Source organism: Nannospalax galili, unplaced genomic scaffold (genome assembly GCF_000622305.1).
Source record: "Nannospalax galili isolate Female #2095 unplaced genomic scaffold, S.galili_v1.0 scaffold188, whole genome shotgun sequence".
Lineage (NCBI taxonomy): Eukaryota > Metazoa > Chordata > Mammalia > Rodentia > Spalacidae > Nannospalax > Nannospalax galili.
The window spans coordinates 2,525,758-2,536,581 of NW_008360325.1; the positions used below are offsets into that span (position 1 = coordinate 2,525,758).

Below are 10,824 nucleotides of genomic sequence, written 5' to 3' on the forward strand. Positions count from 1 at the left end.
TTGCCATCTCTCTGCTTCTGGGACTGGTCCTATGCAAGGGGATGGTCTATCTTGCCTCCTCTTCACCACAGACTAGGGACTAGGAGAGGTGGGCTGTGTATGCCACAGGAAGTGGGAGAGGGGTGTCTTCTGACTTTGATGTGTCTGGCTGTCCCATCATAGGGCACCTGGGGCCACAAATGCCCTCTGACTGGCCTTTCTTCCTGAGTCACACTGTAAAAGCTTGTAAGAAGGTCTCTGTGGTGCAATTGGTTAGCATGTTCAGCTTTTAACTGAAAGGTTAGTGGTCCGAGCCCACCCAGGGACGCCAGCCCTTGACTTTTAATGACTCCCCAAATAAACTGTTACTCACCTATTAGGGATGGAGAGATGGTTCAGTGGTTAAGAGCACTGATTGCTCTTATAGAGGACCCAGGTTTGATTCCCAGAACCCACATCGTGGCTAAGAGCCATCCATAACTCCAGTTCTAGGGCATCTCACACCCTCTTCTGACCACAGGCATTGCATGACATGGGTGCACTTACACACATGCAGGCAGTACACTCATACACATAAAATAAATAAAATTTATATTTTTAAAAAGCTTGTAAGACTCCCACTAGTGTCTGTTGGCCCCTTCTCAAAAGGGAAACTGAGGCTCTCTGAGAGTGAGTGGCTGTGAGACTTGCTCTTATGTTCTCTCCAGCCATCCAGGCTGGTGTCTGAAGGTTGGCTTTACCCCAGCAAAGTAGTCTGGGGAGAAAGGCTTTGGAGGTCACTTGGGCCTTATTGAACCCCGCTCTGGGTCTCCTTCTAAAGGACCATCTGTTCTCAGAATCTGAAGGACACTGAAAAAGGCAAAGATGGGGACTGGGCCAAAGTACATACCTCACAGCCCCAGCTCCACGGCCCCCACACCCCAGTGCCCTGGTGCCTAATGGACCATTCTTGCTGGAACAGTGGGACAGAGGGAGCTGCTTCTCACCTGGAGCCTGCTGGGCTGGGGCCACTGAAGGTTCTATCTGCCTGGTGGGGTCCACATTGAGGATTTAGTTCCTACAACTCAGACTCAGGTACACAGAGTGTGGAGTGGAGGGCAGTGGTCTTGTCTACCCGGAGCCTCCCACGGAGCAGATAGCATTTGGGTGGGGCCTTGGAGATGAACCCAGAGCTCCTGCTGCGATATGACTGGGAAGCGGGTGGTCTGGTGTGTGGAGGCCTGTGGGAGAAGCTGGGTCTTTTTTCCCTTAGCCTACCCTGGGGTCTTCAACCTTCTGTATCTGCTCATGGCTGGTCTGAGGAGTGGGTGGGCTTGTACCTATTTTCCTGACTATGAGACACTGGACCAGAGAGGTAAAGGGACTTAAACCCAGCCTGGTGGCTCTATAGATCTTGCTTTCTCTCTCAGGGCTGTCCTTCTGCTCTGGTGATAGGGTGGGCTGCCTCTGGCCTCTATTCCTGACCTCGAATGGTAAGGGAAGTGTTTTCTGGCCTTTTTAGAAGCATAGATGGGGCAAGGCGTTAAGACTGACAAGGGTTCAGGACAGGACCAGATTGGGGAAGCCTGCACCTGGGAGGGATCTGTCCTCAGTCCTGGAATGAGCTGGGCTGGGCAGGGCTGGTGTTGGGTGCAGAGGGGATAGAAAGGAAAGGTGATGGAGACATTGTACAGCAGGCAGTAGGCCTGGAAGAACAGGAGGTGTGGATGCAGGGATAAAAGGGGAGGGTCAACTCTCCTTCTACCATGTGGTCCCTTGGCTTCATCTTGAGGTACAGATCAGTGAACTTTCCCTCTTTGGACTAAGATAGCATCCAGGCCAGAAGGTCACAGGAAGCAGAGAAAGAACCTACCTCCATCCTATGAGCAGCTCCAAACCAATGACCACCGGGAGCAGGTGGCTCAGTCCTCAGTTCCCTTACCCCTCAGGGGGACACTAAGGTTGGAGACCCTTTCCTGGGCCTCTGTGGGATGGGGCTTGACAGCACATCCTTCTGGCTCCTTTCCACCTTCCTGGGTTCCCCATTGCCCTTGAGGTGTGCCTTCCTACTAGAACCATATACCCTGCCTTCCCTGTCAAAGGTCGGCTTTAGAGGGAACCCATCCTCAGCCAGGGAGTTATTGGCAATTAGGTGAAGGCCAGGCTGGGAGTATACACAAGGCCCTGAGAGGCAGACTTGGGCACAAAGGAGGAGCTGAATTCTTCCTGTAGAAGTCTAGAGCCATGAAAAAGGCTGGGTTTGGAAATATCATCCTCTAGCCTCAATGCCTGCAGCAGGCAGGCTGGTACGGGAGATGAGGGGCTCTGGACAGGGGAGGGCCTTACAGAGGGGACATCAGGGCAGCAGAGGAAGCCAGGCAAAACAGCTGACCGGATGGGGAGAGGAGCCACAGCTCTGCCAAAGGCAGCAGGGCAGACACAATGCCATCTATATTCATAGGCAGTTGCTCTCCCAAGAGACTCCCTTGCAGCTAGGAGTGACGACAGGAGTCAGTTCTCACCAATAAGACATATGAGGATGTTAACTCAGGGGTTTCTGGGAAAGACTTTGGTCCCCCTGACAAGAGGAGCTATGTGAGGGATGTCTATTCTATCCTTCCTGCTTCCTGCCTTTAAGCATTATTTGTTTCTTGAGGGGTTAGTGTACCCATCTTGCATTTAGAAGACAAAGCCAATAAAAGTCATTGGGGTCTGTCCCAGGGCTGTAGAACCAACATCAGTGGATAGTGACTCAAAGACTCCTTGTTAGCCCAGGAAAATAAACCACTCTGTGTTTAAGACACTCATTGTCCACTAGGCCTCTAGTATTGCAGCCAAAGGCAGTCCTGAATGATGAAGAATTTGGTAACAGGAGTAGGGTTGGAAACAACATTCTAGTATCACAGCAGAGTCTGCTGGTGCAGGAGGATGTGGGTGATAAGCCAGAGCTGGAGGTGCTTGCTTCAAGATCTCTGAGGGTCATCCAGTGAATGTGGCCATGGGGCACCTGGACATGCCCCAGGAGAGTCTGGTTGAGTGGCTGCTGGAAACAGATGTGGTAAGGCCACAGCAAGGGTTAGATTGTGTGGGGAAGGTGAGGAGAGAGAGAAGGCTAAGTGGTGCAGGGAGAGCTCCAGGACCTGAGTGGGCTGCCACGGAGATGGGGGCGAGCCGGGCGAGCCTCCCACTTACAGAGCTGCAGCTGCGGATGGGGGCGAGCCTCCCACTTACAGAGCTGCAGCCGTTGCCTAAGCACCAGTGCCCAGCAGTCACACTCACCATCTTGTTTGTTCAGCTTTCGTGACATCATGGGCTGGTGTTGCACCCACTTTATAGATCACAGAGGTTCTGAGACTAGGACATGAGGAGATGGTCTAGAGGTCTCTCCTCCCCTGCAAAGTCATGTGGGAGAAGGGCTCCCTGGACGACCTCTGGGGCAGGTCAAGGGCCTGTTCCAATATAGACGCAGCAGGAGGAAAGGCTAGGACAGGTTTGGTGGCCTCAGGGTCTGGGGAAGGGGCGGTGGGAAGTCAGAGGGAGGGATACTGGGTCTCAGATGCTGATCTATGAGGAGCTGGTGCTTGGTAAAGCTGGGGAGGTGGTGTGGCCAGGGTGAGCTCATGCTACAGAGCAGGGCCTGAGGACTCTCTGCTCAGGATGGCCTGTGCAGATGTCTCTGGAGGCGAGGCAAGATCACAGTTGGAACCCTTGGCCTGTGGCCACTGTGAACAACTTGTCCTTATGCTCATTGAGTAACTGCAGTCAGGCCCTTTGGTGTGGGCCATTCCAGGACAGTGGGATTGCCGGGGGCCAGGCAAGGAGAGCCAGGACCCCTCACTTCAACCCAGACCCAGGAACCTTGTGCTGGGGGCAAGTTCATGGGAAGCAGGCTCATTCAGGACCCCAGGCTGCTCTCTGCGTGGACAGTACGGGTGGGCAGGAGTGGGCAGAAGCCTCGCTGGGGCGGGCTGACCCAGATCTCTGGCCAGTGTCGAGATGACCAAGTCTTCCGCTCCTGGCAAGGGGGCTGGAGAGGGCTCCATCAGCATCCGTATCCCTATATGGAGGAGAGTGAAGACTGGCTCCAGGACAAGGGCCGTGGAGGATGGGGCTGGCCCAGGCAGGGAGAAGGAACTTAGGCAGGTCAGACAGATCCTGTTCTAGCCACACCCCAGCTCCTGGATGTGAAGTCTCACCTACCTGTCATCTATAAAATGGGCTGGGTAAACCTGGCTACTCCTGGTGAGGGCTGGAAGACTAGAAGGAGATGATTTAGGGCTGGAGCCCAGTGAGTACTTACCTAGCATGTCTAAGACCCTGGGTGGGGGGGGGCTGGGAGAGAGAGAGAGAGAGAGAGAGAGAGAGAGAGAGAGATTGATTGAGATTTATATGGCATTCCAAGGCCTGTGGATTTCACAAACAATTAAAATTTCAAAAATCAAGTTGAGTTCCTGTCTTAGGGAGCCAACTTTGTATTTTGCCAAGTAAGAACATTAAAAACAGAAAACAAAATACCAGCTACTGTCGACTGCTACAGTCACTTCAGGCAGAGTGCTATTTGGAAACAGCAGAAGTCGAGGGGTGGCCCTCGGCCTGCAGGTGGTCTCCAAGCCCAGCCTGTTCTGTCCTGCTCATCCTTGACCTTTGTCCTCCCTAAACAGCTCACGTCTTGTGGGCTAGTGGTGCCACGGTACCTACTTCTGATGCTCTAGTTCAGAACCGCTGGCCCACAGGCTGACCCTGGGTGAGTGGAGACAAGAAACCATCCATACCGGGGTGTGGGGGCCTCCTGAGAGAAAGTGGGGGTCCCAGGTGTTTCAAGTTTACATGAGTCCACTGATCTCTCCGACTTGGTCCTTTTATGAGTTCACCCTACCCTGGGTGATGTCAAACGCCCTCCTTACTCCACGATCTAGGGCTGAAGCCAAACTTCCACATCTCTCTGGATGGGGGATAAAGGGATACCAGCCTTCAAAAAGGGGGTGTTTCTGGTTGGAAGGGTTTCTTCTCTGTGACGGCCCAAATAGGATGCACAGTTTCACCCTGTTGTTGTCTTTTGAGGCCCACCTTGCTATCTCAGCAAAAGCTGTGCTGTTAGAAAGGTGGCCTAGGTGGTGGTTGGTACTGTGGCCATAGCATGACAGTGGGGGCGGATGAGACAAGATGCAAAGACAGTTTGTTGTGGTCCCTCCAGATGGACCAGCAAGTCCTAAAGCAGGTCCCAAAGCAGGATCCAGAGACTAGTAAGTGGTGGTGGTCTCTCTAGCTTCCTGGTGAGGCAAATACGTACAGAGTATCGTCGCCCTTTCCTCTATTAGACTTATTAAACTTTTCAGCCTCAGGGGTACTTAAATCATTGTACGTATCCTTGTATTGTATACATCTGCCTGTAACAGGCTGGGTTCTGTCTAAAAGGGGATTCTCTCTTGGAAGTACACAACTTGGGGAGGTAGAAGGGAGGGATAACAGAGGACCTCGGGCTTGGCACCTGCCGGGGTTGACCTGCTCTTTTTCTAGTATATTCTTGCTTCTTCACTTGTTCTGCTTGATCTCTTGGCTACTTGATCTACTACTGTCTTCTGTCTGAATTCTTTCCTTTCAGAAACACAGGATCCAAGATTGCTACTGGGATGGAGAGAGGAAAAATCTGAAGATCTTCCTATAATAGCCCTAGGAATCCATCCTACCTGAGGAGGCATGCTGCTGTGCACCTGGGCCCCACAGCCTTCCAGTGGGACGAGAAGGCTCGGAGAAGCTCAGAGAGGTAGAGCTCTGCTCTTGCTGTACTGGGTGGAATGGAATCCCCAAGACCATCTGCCCTGGGGGAGCTGGATGATGGAACCCAGCATCTTGAGTTTTGTTTTGTTTTTTAATTTTATTTTTTATTGAAATTTTGTGATTGTCATACAATATAGTTTGATGGTATTTAGATCCCCTCCCCTATCCGTACCTCTTCCTACTGCCCCCCTCAGTTTACTGTACTCATATATATAATGGTTATAGAATCTGATCTTTGCAAATGTCCTTCAGTGTAAGTCCACCCACTGGACCTTCCAAGAGTCCCATCCCTGTAAGACATTGTCTCTCACCCTCTCAGCAGCCATCAATTTGCCAAAAGTTCCTTAGGTTTGGTTGGAATTTCTTATCCACTTCCCCATGTCTGTGCTGGAGTTTTGTCTGGCGGGGTGGATGACCACAAAGAAACAGAGTCTACTAGCTAGCTTGTCAGTTACTCATATGAACTTGAGGCTTTTATCAGCAGATATAGCGTTGTGGAGCAGATGGGCTAGGCTGCCTCTGGCTTTCTGCCAAGGTTGTGGGCTCTGGGCTCTGCTTCCTGGAGGAAAGACCCAGGTGTCCAGATGAGCTGGAAAGGACGGGCCAGGAGGAGCCCAGGGTCAAGGCTCCACATCACTGGAGCTCCACACTGGTGAGGTCACAAAAGTCATATAGTACCCTAAATCCTAAGCCTGGTGAGTCCTTAGGCAAGTTTCCCTGGGCATCAGGACTATGTGGAAGAAGGCCCAGACCTGCCTTGGTCATAACAAGCAGCTTTGGGGAGAATCTTGTCACCATCTAGGCTAAGTCCCAGTCTCTTTTTCCCACTTCCGTGACTCTGGGCACCCCTCCTAGTCTCAACCTGGGAGGGATGAGTGCTTATGTGGACCTGACTGCCTGGGTCGATGGCGTGAACGCTCTCAAGGAGGATCAGCCTTCCTTCCGAAACCCGTCAGACCTCCCTCTCCTGCATTGCCACCTTGGCCTCCCACAGCCCCAACCAAGATGCCTTTGGAACAGTGCTGTTCCCACATGGCTGCCGAGAGCAGGAAGCTGGGTTCCCCAGGGAGCAGGCCTGGGGAGCGGGCCTCTTTGGAAGCCCTCATTAGTGGTGGGGCTGTTTATGCAGCATGCTCCTTAGGGGCCAGGGGGCTGCCCAGCTCACCACTGCCCTGCATTTACACCTCAGTGAGTCAGGAGAATGTCCTGCTGTGATGGGGGGGAACTGGTGGGGCAGCACTGGGGCCTGGAGAGTAGGGCCACCAGTGAGGCTGGCACCAGTGTTCAGAGGCCTGTGCGAGGCTGGGATGGCATTTTTGGGTCTGGTAAGCCATGAGGGCTTCTGCTAGATGGTGGGCAGGGCCCAGGATCCTTACTCTTAGGCTCCTGGCTGAGATGCCTGTAATATGGACAGATGCTTCCCACACCATGTGTCTTTCTTGAGGCCCAGGAGGGGACCTGGTACAAAGTGGTCTTCCAGTTTCTTGTGGGACAAACCCTGAGTGTGTCTTTGAAGGCCTGGAGAGACTCTGCTGCTGAGTACTCCTGTCCATGGGGAAACTGAAGTGTTCTAGAATCTTCTATAGGCCTTGTCCTGGATGCTGAGGATGCATTTGAGGGCCTACTGCATCTCCCCTCCCACTGGGAGGGGGACTCACAGTGCCATCACATGGTTCCTGATGGACAAACTTGGTTCTTGGGGCTAAGGCCTACAGCAGGTGCCCATGTGGGGCTGGGTGGCTGGCCAGAGATTGAGTGGCATCCCAGAGAGGATGAGTTTACAGGTATCAAAGTGAAAATACGGAGGAAGGCGGGAGACCCTGCCCTGCTCAGCACCTCCATAGACCCCTGAGCACCTGCCTAACCTCACTGCCTGCCATGGGTCCCGTGACTCCTCAGCAACTCATGCAGACTGGGGATCTCTTTTGTCCCCTACAGACAGGAGCTCCGAAACTCTTTCTTCTTCCTTTAGTCAGTCATTCTTCCAGAAATGGGGAGGGGGGCCTCTCTTGGCTGCAGGTTCCTTCTGCTGACTTACTCTTCCCAGGGGCTCACCCAATGCCCTGTATTACATGCAGCCATTCAGGGCCCCAGTGTCATATCAAAGGCTGGGCTCTAGAGAAGTCTCTGTAGAAGGTGTGTGTGAGTCCACATCAAGACAGAAAGGGCTACCTAAGAGCAGAGACAGCAGTGCTGACAGAAGCTTGCTGCAATTAATCGCTGCCCCTTCCCGGTGGGAGGAGCTGGTGAGGTCACCTTGATCTGAGGGGCAGATGTGGCTTTGCTAGGAGCAATATGAACAGCGAAAAGAGGGCCTCTGGGGCAGCAGGGTCACCACTGGCAGTACCTGGATCCACCACGCAAAGGAGGACCCACATGCTTGGGCTACCTGAACCTTTGTCCTCCGGACACATCCTCATGTACATCTGGCCAGCACAGGGGTGACGAATATTGGACTGTTTCCTGCGCAGTGGCAAAATCACTTTTAGGTAACGTTTTATTTGGAGCCATCCCTGAAGTGGGGACTTTCCTGTGGGTGTGAACACAAAGTGAAGGGTCTTCCCACTTTGCATCTAAACCCTCCTGCACGCTCCACTCCATACCTCCCCAGCGCCCTTGGATTTCTAGGTGCATATAGGTTGACGGAGCCGCACCCTGCCACCCATAAATCGTCTATACTCTAACTTCAGGTTTCATCTTTCCACATGCAATTCTGAACTCATCCCACCATGTCCAAATGCCTTGCCCATTTGAAGGATTCTCCCCATCCAGAACTTTCTAGAGCCCTCTTGAGTGGATCAGGTTAACCATCAGATTTTCAGTCTGTACCCACATATTGAGATTCTCACCCACAAATCGATTGTGTGCTTTTCCCTCCTCCACCAGTTAACATGAGAACTCTGTGTGGCATTAGAGAGACGTGCAGTGGCCTCAGTCTCCTAGGAGGTGACTTATATCACTGTCCCACACCTACATTCTGACCCTTCCCTATCTGTCAGCAATTCTGGCACCTCTACAGTGTGGATGTTGTTCTCTAGGCTTCTAGGCCCCACTGTACCCTTGTGCTTGTACAATGCTCTGTGTCCTTGATACTCTGAAACCTGAGAAAGTAGTCTCCAAGAGATGGCCAGAGCGCAGTCCTGAGCTGGCCAAGCCCTCATGACCTTTGGAGTCTAGCCGTCTTCCTATTACGTCCCAATCCTGGAGGAATTATACTATAACTTACTCCTGGGAATCCAGCTAGTGGCCAAGAGGGGAGGTAGGGTGCTTTTTGGGGGTGCCTGCTGAACCAGGTTGAGGATGTTTCTACTTGTCTTAAAGCAAGTGCAGGTGTTCGCCGTTTTTAGGGACAAGTAACAAGTGGATGGCTTGTGTGGACTCTAAAAGTTCAGGGGGACCTGGAGATTTGAGATTAGGAGTGCAACAACTCAGAAGTCACATGCCATGGGTCAGTGTGTTAGTCATGGGTTTTCTAGAAGGAATCTATCATCTATGTATCTCTCATCTCTCTATCTCTCTATCATCTATCTATCTATCTATCTATCTATCTATCTATCTATCTATCTATCTATCATCTATCAATCATCTATCATCTATCTATCTATCTATCTATCTATCTATCTATCTATCTACTGTCTGTCTATCTATCTATCATCTTCTATCTATCTATCTATCTATCTATCTATCTATTGAAACTGAAGAAAGCAAAGCCCACGTTTTGAAGAATCAGAGGAGAATGGAAGTCAGTGGTTTACACAGCACAAGAGATTTGATGTTTAGTCCAGTGATGACAGACTGCACCCAAAGCACCTGTTTTCATTACGAGCTGTGGAATTTTGTCCAAGTGAGTTTTTATCTATTTGGTTGTGTGATGGTAACAGGAATTGGCAAAAGATAGAATTCAGTTTGTGCCTTTAATCAGACACAGAACATTTAATTTTGAATGTCCATCATCAGTTATAATGAAAAATATTAAAGTGGTGGGTATGTAGTCATCTGCACTTATGATCAGGCAGGATTAAGTTGACAGAAGTATCTGAAATTACTACTCTTCCCTATCTATCTATCTATCATCATCATCATCTATCTTCTATCATCTATCTATCTATCTATCTATCTATCTATCATCTCTCATCTATCTATCATCTATCTATCTTCTATCATCCAATCATCTGTGGGATTTACTGATTGCCTTACAGGATTGGAGGCTGGATAGTCCCACAGTGGCCATCCACACAGAAGATCAGAAAAACCAAGTCACTGCTGCTCAGTGCAAGAAACTTGGGGCCCTCAGAATAAGGGAGAACAACGAGTCAGTGCCAGTCTCAAGGCTGCAGGCCTGGTTTGTCCCTAGGGAGCCCCTGCTGAGTCCACACAGTCCAGGGACTTTGACAGCAGCCATAGAAGCACTTGCTCCAGAAGGATGGAGCTTGTGCTTGCCGGCTGGCATTCTCTTCCACTTCTGTTCCATCTCGGCCCCCAGACTCTTGTTCAGGGTGGGTCTCCCCCCGCCCCAGTGGCTGTCCCACATCAGTCTTCTCTGGAGATGCACACACACACACACACGCACACGTATGCTTTACTAATCCCCTAGACATCTCAGTCTAGTCAAGCTGACAAGCAGGCTTGACCACCACAGCCAGGGTTTCAACATTCCCAACCATGGCCTTGATCTTGTACAGTAGATCCACCCGATCAGGAGCTTCATCTTTAGAGCCCGTTAAGATGCCATTAAGTCCTGTGGTCAGTTGACAGCCTGATGAGGGGCCTCTCAGTGTTGGTCTCAACTCCAGGCCTCTGCTTACTGGCTCACCTCACTGATCTGAGTACTGTCACTTTGCTCCTCTCTGGTCACCATTCTCCATGCTCTCAAATGCCTGCTGTGCCTGCATGGGTCCCCCACCCCACACACCATTCCCCTTTGGGTAGAGTACAGGCCATGTGTCCGTAGAAATGATGTAGACTGGTGCTTTCTGGGTTGGGACACTGTCCAGTTCTTCTAAGACCTCTGCATGGGGTCCTCCAAGCCAGCCATGACTGTTTGATCAGACCTTTCCTGGGGTCCTCTATCCAAGGTCAGGTCTCCCC

General features: G+C 51.4%; 1 non-coding gene across 1 annotated transcript; it reads left to right on the forward strand.

Annotated features, from left to right (window-relative positions):
• The first annotated feature begins 233 nt into the window (after positions 1–233).
• On the forward strand, positions 234–307 carry Trnak-uuu. The gene has a single exon. It is a non-coding gene; the product is annotated as a tRNA-Lys (tRNA).
• Positions 308–10,824: the final 10,517 nt, after the last annotated feature.